Source organism: Microcaecilia unicolor, chromosome 4, assembly GCF_901765095.1.
Source record: "Microcaecilia unicolor chromosome 4, aMicUni1.1, whole genome shotgun sequence".
NCBI lineage: Eukaryota > Metazoa > Chordata > Amphibia > Gymnophiona > Siphonopidae > Microcaecilia > Microcaecilia unicolor.
In genome coordinates this window covers 162,492,484-162,512,128 of record NC_044034.1, presented here as the reverse complement: position 1 = coordinate 162,512,128, position 19,645 = coordinate 162,492,484, and the positions used below count along the sequence as shown (strand labels likewise).

The 19,645-nt window shown below is 45.9% G+C and overlaps 1 protein-coding gene across 1 annotated transcript in view; it reads right to left on the bottom strand.

The window, feature by feature from the left end:
- CD82 (CD82 molecule) overlaps positions 1-8,725 on the bottom strand; it is an 82,504-nt gene extending 73,779 nt beyond the window's left edge. Inside the window, exon 1 of the mRNA XM_030200821.1 lies at positions 8,629-8,725. The gene's annotated coding sequence lies outside the window, so the exon portion shown is untranslated. The remainder of the gene's footprint in view (positions 1-8,628) is intronic.
- Between the last annotated feature and the right edge of the window lie 10,920 nt (positions 8,726-19,645).

Below are 19,645 nucleotides of genomic sequence, written 5' to 3'. Positions count from 1 at the left end.
AGTGGTTAGGGTGGTGGACTTTGGTCCTGGGGAACTGAGGAACTGCGTTCGATTCCCACTTCAGGCACAGGCAGCTCCTTGTGACTCTGGGCAATTCACTTAACCCTCCATTGCCTACCGCATTGAGCCTGCCATGAGTGGGAAAGCGTGGGGTACAAATGTAACAAAAAAAAACCCCACTGCATAACATTGAGCTCGCTGGCAAATAATATATTATAATGGAATGAAATGGAACTGTAAGTAAATGTGCAATTCTACTGATCTGGGTCCTTCGTCTTAAAGTGGACCAGCCACACTTATTTTATAAATTCATAACCAGGATGATACACAGCCACTGCAATTACACTTGTTTTCAAGTGAGTCAAAAGTAATTAAAAGTAAGCAGGACTCTCATAGCAACCAGTCACTTTGTGTCTAATGGTAACTTCCTTCATAAAAGTAAGCTTTCTTAATACTGTGCAAATAAGACCAACACTTTGCTCTAGGCAAAAAGGAAACGGCAACTCATTCTAGATTTTTCACTCTTCAGGTCATTGTTCTACCACTATACACCCTGAGAAAAGCCCTTTGGCACTGTTAACGCCAACGTCATGCTCAAATTTTCCTCTATATCAGTGGTTCTGAACCCAGTCCTAGGGACACACCTAGCCAGTCAGGTTTTCAGGATATCCACAATGAATATGCATGAGATAAATTTGCATAGAATGGAGGTAGTGCATGCAAATTTATCTCATACATATTCATTGTGGATATCCTGAAAACCTGACTGGCTAGGTGTGTCTCAAGAAATATGTATGTCACAAATTGGTTTAAAATAAAAAAACAAAGCATTTTGCGCCTTCCCCTCAGCAAACCCTGACTGATGGATGTCATGAGAAAAAACCAGCATCAGGTTTCTGTTATATTTAACATCTTCGAAGTTTAAAATACATTTTCTGTGTTCCAATTTAGCAATTACAAGCCTCATTGCTAAAAATGAATCAACATACCTCATGAAGCACACACTGATAAGACAGCTCTCATTTCCTGCCTACCTGGAAAATATTGTTTAACTGAAGGCCCCTCACCCAGTCACTCTGCCTCTGAAGATGTATGAATCTGGGTCAATAATATCTTTTAGAAAAGGTGGTGGCCATTCAACCCAGGGTTTAATGCCAGACCAGTGAACCCATCAAGGACCTTTCCCTTCTGTCATGTGATGAAAACTAGCACCACAGTGAATTTTATAGGAAGTATATCTTCCCACAGGCAGGCTTAACCATTAGGCACACCCCACTTCCCAACATTAGAAAGGATCCACATGAGTCCAAAATGAAAAAAAAAAAAAAAGCCACCCAGTGCAGGTGCTGCATCCAGACTCCCTCTCCCTCCTTACAGAGACTATGTGGGACTGAAAGAGCTACTGGCTTCTTCCTACTACCTAATAGGGTCAAGGGTCAACAGAGCCCAGAGCCATCGCTACTGCAGCCCCCCGCACCACTCATGGTCATAGATTCTGGGGCCAAAAATGTGCCGTACCCTCCTCCTCCAACCAGCAGAATGGCCACCTGCCTCCAGTGGCTCTTCTGCCTGCACTGATCTGAGCTGGGGAGGGGGAGGAGCAGAAGGAGGGAACCCTAACTACACTTCCTTATTGTCCATCTGTCAATTAGCTTCACTCAGTTGCCCTGTTTCTATAAAGCACTTACCCCCTAATTCTATAAGTTTGCAAGCCCAATTTTATGCTTAGCGTGCAAAATTAAACACACAAGTTATTGAATAGTGCCAGTTATACGTGTAACTTAATACTTGCTAACTGGCGTTAACCAATTAGTTATGGCCAATAATTGGTTAACATCAATTATTGGCTATCACTGTTAATTGGCACTATTTAGCAGTTACGCATGAAACTGCCTTAGTTAGAATTCTGTAAGTTGCACGATATCGTAAGGGGGAGCGGCATGGATAGGTCAAAGGCATGCCTACCACTTACTTGCGTGGATCATAGAATACCTATGCCTACAATTAGGCACAAACATTTGCACCAACCTTTGAGCTACCGTAGGCGCTTGCACCTGAAGTTAGCAAACTGCGGACTTACGCTAGTATTCTATCATGGCAATTGCGCCATTGCAGCCTATAGAAAATTACCCTAGCCAACATGCACCCTGAAGCAGTATAATGTTTAATGATAGTAGTTTTGAATCTAGGTGGGGTGGGGGTATTGTGAGTACTGAATAACTATGAAGGGCTGTGGATATAAATTAGGGGAATGAACATTGGTATTCTGTTAGGGAAAGGGCAAGACTCAAAGACTGCTTTGTGGGGAGTGGGAACAGCATGAAGGATCTGATGTTTTATCAGTGAGAGAGAGAGAGATCAGCAAGTGAGTGGGGGCAATAACAGGGAATGAGAAAATGGGGAAGAGGAGGGTGGTGGAAAGGAGCTGATGAAGGAGGGAGGGAAAGGGGTAAGATCGGGAACTGGAAAGCCGGTCAATAGGCGAGAAGAGGAACATCCGAGAACTTCTGGAAGGGAGGGAATGACATTAGGGTACGGAATAAGAGGAAGAATGGAGGACTAAGACAATAGACGGGTGTTTCAGGACAAAAGATGTGAACACATGGTGAGGCGAGAGAGGTAAGGCGATTGTGATAGAATCTGAGAGGGGGATGGGAGAACAAGAAAATGGCTGGAAGGAGAGCAAGAGGAAGTTCAGGACCAAAAAGTGGTTGTTGTAGGTGGCTGGGGGAGGGGAAGATGATGACAACAAGAGGAAAGAGAGACTGGTGAGGGTAACAAAGCACTGACGGGGAGAACTGGACAAATGGGTCTACAGCTCTGAGGAGAATGTGCACAGACTGCTACAGAACACAAAAACAAAACAACTTTCTGCCTGCACATCCCTGGCTATAAGTAGAGGCAAAGAAGAGAAAATGAGATGAAAGGGAAAGATCTATATCAGGACAGATGTAGGGGGAGAAATGCAGATGACACACGGAAAATGAGCCGACAACAACAAAGCATTAATAAAAATTAACTTGGACCAATGCAATTAAAAAAAAAAAATCAAATGTACTTTCCAGTTACTAATGGTAAGGTGGCAGGGCCAGGGTAGAACAGGCAGCCATATTCAGACTGGCAATGTGCACAGCACTGTATACTAAATGCATTTTGCGGATGACATCTGTGCTCATGTAGTGGCGGCCATATTAGGATTGGAAAACTGCCACTCAGCTCTGCATTTAGAAGAGCCCTGCAGTCAATACCAGCCAGATAGACATGGCCAGCTCCACAGTTACCACTCAGCCGGTGCATTAATCCTGATATCTCAACTAATGGGAATCTTGGAGAGGAGTGAAACATAACCACTACTACTGGTTGCTATTAAATCAGGGTTCTATACCAGATCAGATTACCCTGTTGGATGTGTTACGTACGTCTGAGTGGATAGGAAATCCAGGATTTGGGGGCTGCTTCTAGACTCATCATTCATGACAGAACCTCAGATTTATGCTGTAGTTATGTTCAAATTGAAGCAGTTACACTTAATTTGATCTTTATTTTTTCTTCCATATCTCAGAGTATTAGTTTAGGCTGTTATATTTTTTGTTTTTTTACTTTTTATTTATGCACTTTCAAAATACTACATATTACACAAAGCATAACATCTGAAATAGCACTGTATGAAGAAAAATACAAAACATAAAAACTATTTCCTATCAGGAAAAAATACAATATTAGTCCTCAATTATGGGGAAGAGATTCACGATAATGGGAGTTGTCATAGCAGAAAATAATTACAATGGAACTAAAGATAGAGATGAAGCTAGACCAGAGAAAAGACAATTAAGAAGTACACATGTTCAGTCATTGCGAAACCTTGGCGACCATTTCAGGCCTAAGAGAGACAAATGTTGAAAGGTGTGCAGGATCATAGGATATTATTGTGTTTTCTCTAAGACTACTGCAATTCACTGCATCTAGGTATTTCACAGAAATTAACGAAGCAGCTAAGGCTGATTCAGGACACAGCTGCCAGGCTGATCTGTAGGAAAAGTAGATTTGATCATGTGACCCCTGTTATTTGTTGGTTTCCATTGGTTCCCTATAGAAGCGCAAATTGCTTTAAACTTTGACGTTTAGTTTTTAAAACATTGTTAGGTGATGCTCTGGGAGATTTTCTTGTATCTTTTTCTTTGTCAGGTACTTCTTTTAAGGGTCAAAGTGTAGATCATCTTATTTTTGCAGCTACCATCTTTGAAAGGTGTACAACACAGAACAGTGTATGGCCAGTCTTTAGTTTCCATGCCATTAGAATTTCCACAGGATATTCATTCTTATTTTTCTTATATATGTTGTGTTGAAAAAAAATATCGGAACACTTATCTTTTTGCAAAGTATGTTCTGTGAATTTAGAAGGTTTATTTATATAGTTATACAGAAGCTATGGTTTTTTTTCTTTGTTACAACTGTTATGCTTGGGTCTTTTCCTGCCTTGTACCTTTTCTTAAGAGATTTTGTGGGATACAAGCCTCTAATATATTATAGTATAGTATCATGGTGGTGCAGTCGAATCTCAACGGCAGACGGCGGCATCAGTGATGGTACAGAGTAAACAACCAGTTGGTGACGGCAGTAGCCAGGTACAGCTTCCTCCACAGGAGAAGAAGAAACCAAACCCCAAGACCGCAGCCAAGTTGAGGAAAAGGAAAGACACTGCAAGTATGGCAAATGAAAAGAATCAGAAAACCGGGAAATCCACAACAGCGCCAAACCCCCCCCCCCCCCCCCCCAGAGCTGCACTCAGACCCGGAACATCATGAAGGAGACCAATGTGGAGAAAAGCCAATGACAGGGGATCCATGGCAGATGAGTTGTGATTTTGCCAGCACAGGTCTTCAGAATGGGAACAATCATGGCAACACTATGGTATGACAGGAGCCCGCAAATGGATGAGGTTTATTTATTGCTTTTGTATCCCACATTTTCCCACCTATTTGCGGGCTCAGTGTGGCTTACAATACATTGTAATGATGGTAGTACAATAAATTATTATATGATTATGGTTACATTATGAGGAGTTGAGTTAAAACAATGTCCAGGTATCGATCAGGGGGAAAGAACAATAGTGATGAGAAAAAAAGGTTGGGTGTGTAAGAATTATGGGGATAGGTATACTAGGAGAATGTGTTGTGTTAGAATTATGGGGATAGGTGTGCTAGGAGAATGTGTTGATGCGTTGCCAACAGTGTGTGTGGACTTCATGTGCTTTGATCCTTTTGATAGATCTTTTCAAAGAGATGAGTCTTTAGTAGTTTGCGGAAGTTGGTTAGTTCATAGGTTGTTCTTAGGTTACGTGGTAGTTTGTTCCAGATTTGCGTGCTCATATAGGAAAAGGTTGATGCGTGCATCACTTTGTATTTTATGCCTTTGCAAATTGGGAAGTGGAGGTTAAGGAAAGTTCTGGACGATCTTTTGGCATTTCTGGGTGGTAGGTCTATTAAGTCGGACATGTAGGCTGGGGCTTCACCATTAATGATTTTGTGGACTAGTGTGCATACTTTGAAAGTGATGCGTTCCTTAAGTGGGAGCCAATGTAGCTTCTCTCGTAGTGGTTTCGCACTTTTGTATTTTGGTTTCCCGAAAATGAGTCTGGCTGCAGTGTTCTGGGCTGTTTGAAGTTTGTTATACCAGGCAGAATGTTCACTCTCGTATCGTGACGAGAGACGTCCAGAAGGGCAATACCTCATGCAGTACTCCCGAGCAACTGCAAGGGGCTCCCTGGCAGCAAGGATCGTATCCACCTGCATGAGACTATAACACATACTTTTAATTTTCCTAGTTTTTCTTATTCTCCTCCTTTTCCTTAACCAAACCTCTACCACAACATCCCCTGAGTACCCCAGGTTCATCCGCTCACCACATTGGTGCCTCTGCGGCTGATGGAACATTATACAAAAGTGGAGAAGTGGTGCTGACACTCCTAACCCATACGGACTGAGCAACGCAGTGGGGACACAGGCAAACATGACTGCTCCCCATATGGGTGAGTATACTGCGTAAGTGGCAGCAGCTGGCAACACTGCACAAGCATATGGGGGGGGGGGAGAATGGAAGCGCCGTTCACAAAAAAGGAAAAGCAGAAGCTCATCGAGCTCTGGCAGCTCTAGTTCATGTACCTCTTCCTCCAAGGAGGAACTTTGCTCCACAGGAGGGGGACAAGCAGGCGGGGACCCGAACAGGGGCCCACCAGCACTCACTTCCTAATTCAGCTTAAGGGAAACGGTACCTAAGCGTTCAAGAAAGAAAATTAAGAAGGGCTAAAAGCACCGATATTTTTCAGGTGTTAGAAAATGGAAGAAAGTGAAAGGCAGTAAAAGGAAAGATGCAGCACAGGATAGAGATAAGGCGGCTCCTCAAACCATGCTTAACTGGATGATGGCCTTTGTGAGGATGGTAGACATAAGGCAGTCTGATGCTTTGGTCGATCCTATGTTGGCCTATATGGATAATATTTTAGTGGCTTACAGGGATGCGGATTTTAGGGAGGCCACGGAGAACAAATTCATTTCTTTGAGTACCACACATGTGAATCTATGGCAGAAGCATATGACCAACAGAACACGTGTTGCTGCAGGGCAGGGCAGACCCTTTTGGCAGGCTGGCACCTCTGCTGGGCCGGGCTGGCACATGGTTGCCAGGCAGGGTGTCTGCAAGTGATACAACAGGTCTAGGCATCTCATATCATTGAGAGGAAATGTATCTCTTTATCCCTCTAGTGTTGCACTGTAGGAGTCTGCTTCTCAGCGTTTCCAGTTCAAGTTTATTTCTAATTTGGTGAGGGTCTGTCCATGTTCTAGGTGTGGAACTGCTGAGAGAGTCTGCTGGCATCTAATTTCTGCAGCAGACAAGCGTGTTCAGTTTCTCCGGTAGGTGGGATATTAGCCTAGCTTGCTACACGCACTGTAACTTAGACCAGTTCCTTATACCTTGTTTAACTGTACAAAGAACTTGCCTTGAGTTTAGCCACCCATTTATCTCAATCAACTCTATACTACCCATCTTGTCCTCAGCCATACATCTGCACTTGGCTACTCAGCTACATGGAGAGCTATATTGTAAAAAATCATTAGTATCATAGCTAAGTTATTTGAATGTTCCAATGCACACTTATTAGATGTTTCATTTGTATTATGCTGAGATTATATTTTCTCTGTTATTTGAATTTCAGTGCTGTTAAATGTGCATATTTTTAATACTGTTTCATGTTAGTCCCATTATTAGGTTTTAATTTGCTGTTCTCAAGTTTACCTTATTGGTCATGTCTCCTATTGTTATGCTGTTAACAAAATTGTAAGTTTTATGTGAAACTGTACACTTCCTTGAGTGAATCTCTTTATAAAGGTGGTTAATAAATCCCAATAAATAAAATTGGTGTTTTAGGTCTGTACATCTACACCACTACTTATTCACTGGTAGCCTGGGTTGCAGTGCTAGTCCCAGGGGTTCGTTTTTATTCGTATGGAAAGTTTGCTACAAAGGTCCCGAGTGTTTTGCTGAGTAGTCAGTAAATTGCTCTGCTGGGCATCAAAGACTACTTTGAAGATCTTTAGTTCTGTCTGTTTTCAACTATCCAATTAACATATTTTCCATTTTCATGTACAATACATTTGCTAGTATAAATTTAAGAATATTTATTCTAATCAAATTTTCAAAACTAAATCAAACCTGCGTGTGTAGTGCACTGTACCTGTGGGGAAGGACTTAAGCGTAAAGGTTCACTTAGGGAACCCGATACTCTTGCAACAGCCCTGAACACAAATAAACAGGTTTTATAAAAACAGATATTTGGAGGGTGGAGGGAGCGGAAGATAAAAAAATGTAATCTTTCCTGATCTGGATTCTTCAAGTCAGGAGTCAGGCCTAAGTAATGAGGTTACGTACGTAGGTATCGGCATCCCTAACTAGTGAAAATGTGAAGTATTATATTACACGCCATGTTACCTCTTTACATACTAAACCACACTCCCATACTAAACCAGCAAGCTCGTTCATTCCTTTAATCCTGGAACCTCAAAGTTTATTTCTTGACTGATGTTACTAGCAGAAACATAACAAGAAGACTTTGACTGTTTTTATTGAATCGATTAAACAATACTTTAGGGTTTAAAGTCCCACGAAACTTGCAAAGCCACTCCTATCCTATCCCTTCCTATCGGTCCCAGCACTCACTTATTCTGAAACACCCATTTTGGCAGGTTCAGTGCTGAACATAAGCGCAATGCATTCCTTACATTTAATTAAAAAAAAAAAAAAAACCACCACCTTTTCAACTAGCAGCACCACACTGACGAGCAAAGATCAAGCCTGTATGAAAATTTACACGAACCATTTGAACTAGAAACTGAACTTTCCCCGACATAAACTGAACGTGGCACTTCCCAGCTTTGTGTCCAGCTTCTCACTGCGCTGGAGCAAGATCTACAGCTTTCCAGCCAGACTCGCACAACAGCATCCCCAGCACAGGGTGAAGGATCAGCGTCTCCACGTCTCCCCTCACCCCTCTTTAACGCTCTCCTCTACAGGGTGCTGAGAAATCTGGCATGGAAGCAACAGGAGAAAAAGAAAGGATCATGTACCACATACCTGCAAATCCTGCTGCCAGACACCTCCACGACCCACACGATCTGTGCGACTTGAATACTTGATGTCTTGATCCCTTCCAAGTTACTTCTCTAAACGAAACTGTAGGCGGGGCGCAAGAGATTTACCCCGCCCACAACAGGGCGGGGCGAAAATAGTCACTTTTAACACTTTGCTTACCGGAGACCCAGAGAAAAAGGAGGAAACAAGTCTGCTTTACAGGATTCAAAGCGAGCAGAGTTGGTTTTTGTTTGGTTTATGTTCTCTCCTCCCACAGTTGGCACACCAGAGATTTTTTTTTTTAAATTAAGGACCACCTTTTTTTTGGCTGAAGTGGTCTTTTCCATTTTGTATGTTGTATTTTTTTTTCATCTCGCTTGTATTTGCTCCCTCCCCTGCTTTGAAACCTTTCTAAACAGCCCCCATACCTCCTTCAAGCAACATTGGTTTTGACCCAGGAGTTTAAAGGGCTGTTTACAGCATTGTAGTAAACGACTCAAATAAAGACCGACTGGCTTATCTTTTTCTCAGCGCTATAGAAATGATTTATAGTAGTAGTAGTTCTCTGACTTTCAACCACTTGAGTAAACTACACATACAAAATGGTCTGTTTACTAAAGTGAGGTTTAATTGCTTTAACTGCAAAAATGGGTGTGGGATAAGTGCAAAGGCTCCATGGTGACTTGGGTGGTGGTGGTGGGGAGTTGCGGAGCAGGTCCACAACATCCCCTGCAATTACTGTGCAGAAAAGTTCTTTAAAATGAAGAACAAGCCTCCACAGGTGTTAACAAGCACAACACCTACATCAAAGATGACACATTAAAAAAAAAACATTCTCAGGTGCTACAAATCTTTGTCAATAAAACTACACTCAAAAGGGCCATGTTTCAGCCACTAGGCCTGCATCAGGAGTCTGGATAGTAGTATACGACTGCATACAATCTCTGACTGTGACTGTGTAACAACAATTCAATAGCCAGAAAAACAGCCAATGTATGGTGTCACAAAACACCTAGCACCCACTTGGGGTTAACCTTGCAGCCACCTGGAGGGTCTGTCCCCAGCACTGCTCAGGCCTGCCTGCACCTGTGCACCTGCTCTACACTGCACCCTCCTCACACCAACTGGATTGCCCTTGCCTCTGGGCAAGTCTCCCACTCTCAAGTTATTTCCCAGTGATTTCTAGGACACTGGGGCCACACTCCCAGGGTTCCCACAGTTCCTAGAAAGCACTCACAAACCCAAAACACAAACCACCAGGATTCTTACCCAGTCCAAGACATCAGAGCTAATAAACTAATGGGTTTATTATCACAGAACTAGAACAATGGACGTAAAACAGGTGGAAAAACAACAAGCAATAACAGGTAATTGAATAAGGCTTTTAACTCCTAAACCTAACCCTTTAACTGTCCCCTATCCCTGATATGTCCTGTCTGTCCTAACCCTTGTCCCTTACTTGTCCTGTCTGTCTGTCATAATTAGATTGTAAGCTCTATCGAGCAGGGACTGTCTCTCCATGTTCAAGTGTGAAGCGCTGCGTACGTCCGGTAGCGCTATAGAAATGATAAGTAGTAGTAGTAATATTAAAACTATCTAAACCCTTTGTCACTACCTGGGGAGTTTCAGGAAAATAACTGCTCACAGGGCCTCAGGGCAGAGATGTTTACCCAGTGGCATTCCTAGGGGGGGGGCAGTGGGTGCGGTCCGCCCCGGGTGCACTCCGCTGGGGGGGGTGCTGCGCACGCCTGTCCTCTGTTCCATGCTTCTTCTCTGTTACTTCCTGTTCCAGGGCAGAGAAGAAGCATGGAACGAACGGAGGACAGGTGCACGCGGCACCCCCCCAGCGGCGTGCACCCAGGGGGGGTTCTTTCGTGGGGGTGTCCTTTCGCCGGGGGGGGGGCACGCTGCATCGGGCGGGCGCTGCACCCGGGGGGGCGGGGCGTATCAGCGATCCGCCCCGGGTGTCAGCCCCCCTAGGAACGCCACTGGTTTACCCTCTACACTCCCTAGCTGAGACTGGGGAAAATCCAGTACCTCCTGGTTGGATTTGACCTCCAGGGCCAATCAGAGGCCAGAGCACCAACTTTGAAAGTATCTGTCCAATGCCACTGCAAGTTGCCTTTCCACAGGGCTAAAATGAAAAGAAAACAGCTTTCTCTGCAACAGCTTTAGACACAGAACAAACACCACCTGCTGGCCGAACAAGAGAAATACACTGCATGAAAATATTACAATTCACAAGTTTGAAACCTCCCTGTTTCACCACAAATGGTATCACAGTTGAGCCCAACGAGCACACACCTATAACAAATACTTCATTTGCCAAACTTTGTTTTCTTTGCCTGTCTTCGGCTCAGCTGAGAAGTTTGGCAAGTATTTGTTAAAGGTATGTGCTTGTTCAGCTCAACCGATACCATACATTGGTTGTATTTTCTGGCTATTGAATTGTTGTTACACAATCGCCATCAGAGGTTGTAAGCAGTTCATATACTACTATCCAACCTCCTGATGCAGGCCTAGTGGCTGAAAGACAGATCGTGTCATGTCTTGTTTTATTGACAATAAAGACTTATATCAACTAAGAGCGCTTTTTGGGGTTTTTTGTGAGTCACCTTCGCTGTGCATGTTGTGCTTGCAGAAAAGTTCTTTACCATGTATTAAGGTGGAAATTCTATTAAGTTGCACCAAAATATAGGTGCCACAAAGGGGCATGCATAGCGCCAATTTTATAATGGCATTAGGGTGTACCTAACCCATTACAGCAGCCATGGCACGCAGGGCCGGTCTTAACAAGTGCGGGGCCCTATGCAGACCAATTTGGTGGGGCCCCATCCTAGCCCCGCCCCCACCCTAGCTCCACCCCATTGATAAGATTATTCCATTTTTAGAACATTTTTTTATTTACGAAATTTCAAATAAAGACAAATGAAGCTAAACTTGTACAAAAAAACCCTGATTGAAATAATAAGCACAATGCTATCATGAAACCTCCCCTCCCCAGAAATTATTCAGTTCAAGTCCACTACAATTAGTAGCGGGCCCAAGCCAGGGGTGGATGCTGCGCCGGTGGTGGCGTGAACGGAGTGGCCGAGCCGCGGGAATGGGGATCATCTCAGGCGACTAAGGCGAGCAGCGGCGGAGGTCGGAGCGGAGGCACGAGTGAGGCAGAGTTGAGGCGCTGCACGGGGCCCCCTTAGGCGTGCCGTGCGGGGCCCCCTTAGGCGTGGGGCCCTATGCGGTCGCCTTGGTCACCTCTGCCTGAGACCGGCCCTGATGGCACGCCACTATCTAGGCACGACTGATTACACCATGCCAATGGCAGGGGTAAATTGCTGCAATTAAATGTGCCTTGCAGCACACCCAACTCGTAGTATTCTATAAATTAAATGTGTTGCTAGGCAACATTAGCATGTGGCCATTAATACTGGAAATTGGAAATCAGCCATTTTCCGACTTTGGAAAGAAATGACCTTAGTGCACAGGAAAGACCCACGTAAGGGCATGCTAAGGCCACTTTCTCCTGCACCTTTGTAAAAGGGTTCCTAATTAAGCAGTCCCTAAAGTATTATTTCCTCCCCTTTTCTTTCTGGGGTTAAAGATTTGGGTGATGGCTGGACTGGTCTTGGGTAAGTCTCCTCTTCCTGAGAACTCTATCAGACTGTATCACAATCTTTTTGCATTGCATCCATGTCAATTATGTATATGCCTAGAGAGAGTTTTTATGTACACAGTTGTATGCAGTGGTGGCCCTACCATTAGGCCGCCTGGCACTCATCATGGAGCAGCATCTCGCTCCTCTCCATCCCCCACACTGGTCACAGTCTGGCTTCTCAACCCCCTTCCTCGAGTCTACCTTCTTTTTTTTATTTTCTAAACGTTTGTGGCATGGCAGTGATTCCCATACACTGCCCTGTCACCAACACCGGCTTCTTCTCTGTAATGCAGCTCACCCAGTGGCGTACCAAGGGGGGGCGCTGGGGGCGGTCCACCACGGGTGCACGCTGCTAGGGGGTGCTGCGGCGTGCGCCTGCTCCGAGTTCGCTAACTTCGCTTGTTCGCTGCAGCTCCCTCTGCCCTGGAACAGGTTACTTCCTGTTCCGGGGCAGAGGGAGCTGCAGCGAACGAGCGAAGTTAGCGAACGTAGAGCAGGCGCGCGCCGCGGCACCCCCACCAGCGACGTGCACCCAGGGGGTGTCATTTCGTCGGAGGGGGGGAGGTGTCATTTAGCGGGGGAGGGGCGCTGCACCCAGGGGGGGGGGCGCATCCACGAGCCGGCCCGGGTGCCATCCAGGCCAGGAACGCAACCTCTGAAGAAATAGGAAGATACGTCAGAGAGGTGGGCCACAGTAAGAGAAGAAGCCGCTGCCAGTGGCAGGGCAGCATATGGGAATCGCTGCCGACTGTTGGAAAACAAAAAAAGAAGGTAGGCTCAGGGAAGGAGGTTGAGAAAGGAAGGGGGAGAAGCCAGATCATGGCCGGGTTGAGAGGGGAGGAAGGGAGTTGGAAGAGAGAGAGACGTTGGACTCGGGGGGGGGGGGGGGGGTGGAGGGCAGCATCTCATCCTTGCCTCAGGTGGCAAATTGCTTTGGGCCGTCCCTGGTTGTATGCCTAAATGAGGAATGGTAAGACTCCTCCTAAAAGCAGTACTCAGACTAATCTTTAATAAATATAATGGGTTGTTGGAGTATTTTAAGGAATTTGTTATGCATTAAAATACAGAAGGGAAATATGAACAGTATTGGCAGAAGATAAGGGTGATGTCAACTGCTTAGAGGGTTTTGTTAGAGATGCTGAATAAGTTTATGTAAATAAATAAATAATTATTCTTTACAGTTCTGTTTGTGCTTTGTGAATGAGCCTTCCTCCTTTTTCTGCATTCTTTTTCTGTAGCTGAGAAGAATTTCCTTATTCTCCCTTTACTGTACTTTCATCTTCAGTGACCCGCTGCAGAGCCAGTAGAGGTTGGATGATCTTGTGGACCCTGCTGCTCTGAAAGAAGAACCCTCTTAATTAAGAACACGTAGACGCCATTAGTCAAGGACCTCATGCCAACCCATAGATTCCACCACCCCTTCCTTCTGGAATGAGGAGGGTAACATTACGTCAGTGGGGAGAGAGACTGCTCCCAAAATAGGAGTGCTGGTGATGTCTCATGCACCATCACTGGCACCTGTGGAAGAGACTCTTCATAAGTACATAAGTATTGCCATACTGGGACAGACCAAAAGTCCATCAAGACCAGCATCCTGTTTCCAACAGTGGCCAATCCAGGTCACAATATACCTGGCAAGATCCTCAAAAAGTACAAAACATTTTATGCTGCTTATCCCAGAAATAAGCAGTGGATTTTCCCCAAGTCTATTTTAATAATGGTCTATGGACTTTTGTTTTAGAAAGCTGGCCAAACCTTTTTTTAAATCCCGCGGGTCTATCGTGCTGGCCTTCCAGTCTAACTCCTCTGAGGCGGAGCTTGGGGTTCCCGCGCCCAAGAATGAAGGGAACGCCGGCCATTGCGTCTTGGCGCCATTTCCCTTACTGGCGCAAACACAGCCCCTGGAGCCGGCGATCGATAGTCCAGCAGCCGCGATCACTGGCCTCCGGCCTCGGCCCCGGACTGGGCGGCCATCACCCCGGCGAGCCCCGGCTCCCCTCCGTGGAATTCCATCATTTGATAATAGCCTAACAATCTTCTTTAACAAATATATGAGCTCCATCATTATATCAATTATAGAGAGCATATAGAGTGGAGGAGTGGCCTAGTGGTTAGGGTGGTGGACTTTGGTCCTGGGGAACTGAGTTCGACTCCTGGCACAGGTAGCTCCTTGTGATTCTGGGTAAGTCATTTAACCCTCCATTGCCCACCACATAGAGCCTGCCATGAGTGGGAAAGCGCGGGGTACAAATGTAGCAAAATATATAAAATATTTGGTTTAAGATGGGCCAAGAGTTTTGTAGCATGATACACTGAAGATCATTATCTATGTGTTTTCTTGTAGTGATATCATTAAGAGGAGATAGATCTCCGGTGGAGACCTACGTATAAAGGAGAGCGCCAATAGCAGTTGTATTTTAAACCACAGCCCTGAAATGAGGTCAAAACGAGACGGAAGGAAGTCAGCAGCAGCAGGATGACACTGCTTGAGAAATGCTTTTAAACCCGAGTCCCTGATTAAATATTTTGAAACTCGCAGCGTCGGGCGTCTTTCGTATGGGGAAGCCATTGAATATTTTTGACTCTACAAGATGGAGCTTTCACGGATTATAAGATAAGTGCAAGTGGATTTATTGATTAGATTAGCAGCAATGGTTACTAGTTTTATATAGATGAAGATATATCACATTTAATAGCAGGTGAATGAAGGATTGATATCACCTGGACAGCACAAAAAATATTCACATAAAAGAATTACCTGATGAACGAAGTGCTGAACCACCAGGCAGTGATGTTATCATTTGCAGCATTGAGTGGAAAATTCTGAGGGTAATCACAAAAAAATCTTCTGATAAAAATGTATTGATATTTTTCTGGTAACTGTTGCTGTGAATTTGTGTTTGAATAATAATAATTTTTGAGTGTGGCAACTTTGTGTCCTGGTTTGGATATTTAGTATTATATTTTATATACCAGAGACTGAAGGATTTTTGTTATTCATAACTTTTCAGAGTCATCTTTCATCATGGAGCTTCCATAATCATGCCAGGCTGCCACAGTGCCTGCATACAGTTGAGTCTGGAACTGTGTGGTGCCCAAAGTAGAGGGCACTAAGACCATGATGCTCAAAGCACACTGGACTTGCAACATTTCATTTAGACTGGTTTTAGCCAGTTTAGCAGCGGTGGGCGGTTTTCCCGCTCAATTGGGCAGCTTTCCGCGACCGGCTGCGGGACATTTTTGAAGGCTGCGGGCTGCGGGAAATTGGGCGGCATTTTCACGGCCAAGGTGCGGGTTTGGGCACTTTTCCCAGGCTTCTACTGGTCCAATTTGGTCCAATAGAAGCCCCACGGAGGCGGGGTTAATGACATCGGAGGCGGGGTTTGACTTTGTGCGGTTTGGGGCTGGTTTTGGGCGGGGAAATTTTTTTTCAATCTGGCAACATTGTTTAGCGCTCATATATGCTTAATGCATAAAGGGTCTCGGCACTGCTTTTCACGTTTGTAGAAGCAGAGACCGAAAACACTATGCAAATGTATGAAAACGAGCTCATTTGTATTAAAATGAGAATTCCCTGTGATGCACAGACATTTCCGAGCACAGAAAGGAGCGCCTATCTGTAACGTTCACAATTTTCTGGCAGGTCTGAAGAAGTTGTTGTGTGAGAGCAAGTTCTCAGTGGAGGTTAGGGCTTTTCAGCTTGGAGAAGAGACTGCTGAGGGGAGACATGATAGAGGTATATAAAATAATGAGTGGAATGGAACAGGTGGATGTGAAGCATCTGTTCACGCTTTCCAAAAATACTAGGACTAGGGGGCATGCGATGAAACTACAGTGTAGTAAATTTAAAACAAATCGGAGAAAATATTTCTTCACCCAACGCATAATTAAACTCTGGAATTTGTTGCCAGAGAACGTGGTGAAGGCGGTTAGCTTAGCAGAGTTTAAAAAGGGGTTAGATGGTTTCCTAAAGGACAAGTCCGTAAACCACTACTAAATGGACTTGGGAAAAATCCACAATTCCAGGCATAACATGTATAGAATGTTTGTACGTTTTGGAAGTTTGCCAGGTGCCCTTGGCTTGGATTGGCTGCTGTCGTGGACAGGATGCTGGGCTCGATGGACCCTTGGTCTTTTCCCAGTGTGGCATCACTTATGTACTTAATTTTTTAATAGTGTCTGCATGTGTGGGGGAAATATGCCATGTCCCTGTATTGTATGTGGAGAAATGTGCCATGTGCATATATTGCATGTGTGTGTTCCGCATGTAACAGTAGTGTAAAAAGGTGTGGAACAATAAACAATGAAATAATCCTCCATGAACGCCTATGATGCAGTTGTTGCCATTCTGCTTTTCTTTCTTGGGCACATTGATGCTTACCAGGCAGCGAGACCATTCTGCACATATGCCAGGTGCTTTGTCTACCAAGTTGTAAGTAGATTTTCCGACATATCTCATTGCATGCAATTTCCTTTGAACAACAATATCTGTTCCACATGCAATAATTTCAGTGGTGGCTATACACCTATGTGGATGTTAACGGCAACTTTTGAGCATCGGCCTCTGAGATATTTGTGTGCCAAAGCCACCAGGATCTTGGAGGCAAAGTCCTTTGATTTCGATTTAAATAGAGCCATGTTATCCCTTCTCATTTTTTCTGTTAAGTGAGACAATCATTCAATACAGCTTAGAGTGGGAAGGAGATTCCTTTCCTACAGCTAACCACAAATAAACAGGTTTAATAAAAATACCAGATAATACAGTGGGGGAGGGGAGGGAGAGGAGAAGAATGACAGCTGCATTGCTCATGTCATGAATGAGTAATGTGCTTACATTATCACTAACTGGTGAAAATAAGTGATGTATTACATTACACACCTCCCCACTACTTGTAAGTACACACTGCAGCCAGGAGAGAAGGCTTCCCCATTCCTTAATCCTGGAAGTCACGAGATTTATTCCTTGACCACTGATGTCACCTGGAACAGCATAAAAACACATTGCAGTCAGTTTTATTTTTATAACCCAGCATGTAAACAAACTGTGTAATAGTTTTGAGTTCAAGGCCTGCAAAATAACCCTAGAAGCCATCCACTTGTAAGAACAACTCACTGCTTTTTCTGAGCAAAACTCCTTCTGGTTGGCCCCACCAGTCTCTTATTCTGGTACATTTCTGTAATGTAAGATCCCAGCACTGAGTACACTCTTTAAAAATGAGCTTGTAATTACCAACTTGCTAAGAAGCGAGAACAAAGCAGTCAGGAAACATGTACCGAGGGCGAATGGAGGGTCCGGAGTCCGTCCCTTAACAGGGGGATGAGCTAACCCTGGTTCAAAAGGCATGGTGGGCTTGGGTTGGGCCATGCTGAGATGGCGGAGGAAAGCGGTGTAGAAAGCAATGAACAGGTTTTCTTCTGTTTGGGCAATGCTTTTGCCACTGTGGAAGAGCTGCCTCCCATCCATCCAGTGATTAGTTACTGGAAGGCACTTTATTCACTAGTTACCACTCAACAGTCTACTGCAACTAATTTTTCTGTAATTCAGGAGACAATTTATTACTTCCCAACTTGCATATATTATATTTCCCCTCCCTTTCTTAAACCTACATGGCATTGACTCACTGGAAAATAGCAAATGGCTTTGTCATCTCTGAAAACTTATAACTCTCCACATCCTCTGCTCCCTCTGACCCTCACACAGGAATATGAGGGTGAGAGGGAGAATGAAGGCACATGGAGGAATGAGGAGGCTCGAGAGGGAGGGAGACTGGGTAGAGAAAGGAAGGAGTCTTTCCCCTGGGGCAGGGGTAGGCAACTCCGGTCCTCGAGAGCCGCAAGCAGGTCAGGTTTTCAGGATATCCACAATGAATATGCAGGAGATAGATTTGCAAGCACTGCCTCCATGGTATGCAAATCTGCATATTCATTGTGGATATCCTGAAAACCTGACCTGCCTGCGGCTCTCGAGGACTGGAGTTGCCTACCTCTGCCCTGGGGGATTGGAGAAAAGGAAAGAATACGATTCCCAGCAACCCCTGAGTAGGTCCCATGGTAGAAACATGGACTTCAATCCCCAACAGCCCCCAGAGGAGGTCAGGAGAAGGGCAAGAGAAGGGAGTTGGAAAAATCTGTCCCAGAGAGCCAGGATGAGGGAAGGAGTTCTGAACCTGCCCAATCAAGCAAATGGAGAGCAGCTGAGCAATGGGTGTGGGGAGGAACCTATGGACGGGCAAGGGGAAGAAAAAAGGGAAGAACTAGAGCAAGAGGAGCCGATGGAGATTGCTGCTCTGACTAAACTGGAAGGAAAGGAGGTGAAACAGCAGAGGGCTGCTTGGGAGGAGAGCCTGGTAGAAGAAGGGAAAAGGTGGCTATCCCACGAGGGGAGCTGAGAGAACAGGTTTTCCATGGAAGGGTCATGCAGGTGGTGGTCAGGGTATAATGCTGGCCTGGTTGGGGAGGGACCTTTGACACTCTCCCTAGCAGTGGCGTTCCTAGGGGGCCTGACACCCGGGGAGGATCACCGATGCGCCCCCCCCCCCCCGGTGCAGTGCGACCAGTGGCGTACCAAGGGGGGCGGTGGGGGCGGTCTGCCCCAGGTGCACGCCGCTGGGGGGGTGCCGCGCGCCTGTCAGCTCTTCGTTTTCATGCTCCTTTTGCCCCGGAACAGGTTACTTCCTGTTCCGGGGCAGAGGGAGCATGAAAATGAAGAGCCGGCAGGCGTGCGGCACCCGCCCAGCAGCGTGCACCCGGGGGTTCTTTCACCGTGGGGGGCGTCGCGCTGTTCCGGGGGGGGGGGCGCTGCACCCGGGGGGGCGGGGCACATCGGCGATCCGCCCCGGGTGTCAGCCCCCCTAGGAACGCCACTGAGCGCGACCCCCCCCTGGCGAAACAAGACTATCCCCCCTCCCCTTACTCTGCTATCCCTGGTGGTCTAGAGGTACCTCTTCGGGGCAGGAAAGAGCCCCCTCTTTCCTGCCGGAGCGCTACTGCTAGCTGCCCTGCGTCCTGTCCTGTGGTGAGTCCGGCTCTCGGCATTTCAAAATGGCCACCGAGAGTTGAAGCAGCCTCGCGAGACTTCAACTCTTGGCGGCCATTTTGAAACGCCGAGAGCTGGACTCACCACAGGACAAGATGCAGGGCAGCTAGCAGTAGCACTCCAGCAGGAAAGAGGGGGCTCTTTCCTGCCCCGAAGACGAAGAGGTACCTCTAGACCACCAGGGATAGCAGAGTAAGGGGAGGGGGGAATAGTCTTGTTTCGCCAGGGGGGGGTCACGCTCAGTGGCGTTCCTAGGGGGGCTGACACCCGGGGCGGATCGCCGATGTGCCCCGCCCCCCCCCCCCGGGTGCCCGAAGAGGTACCTCTAG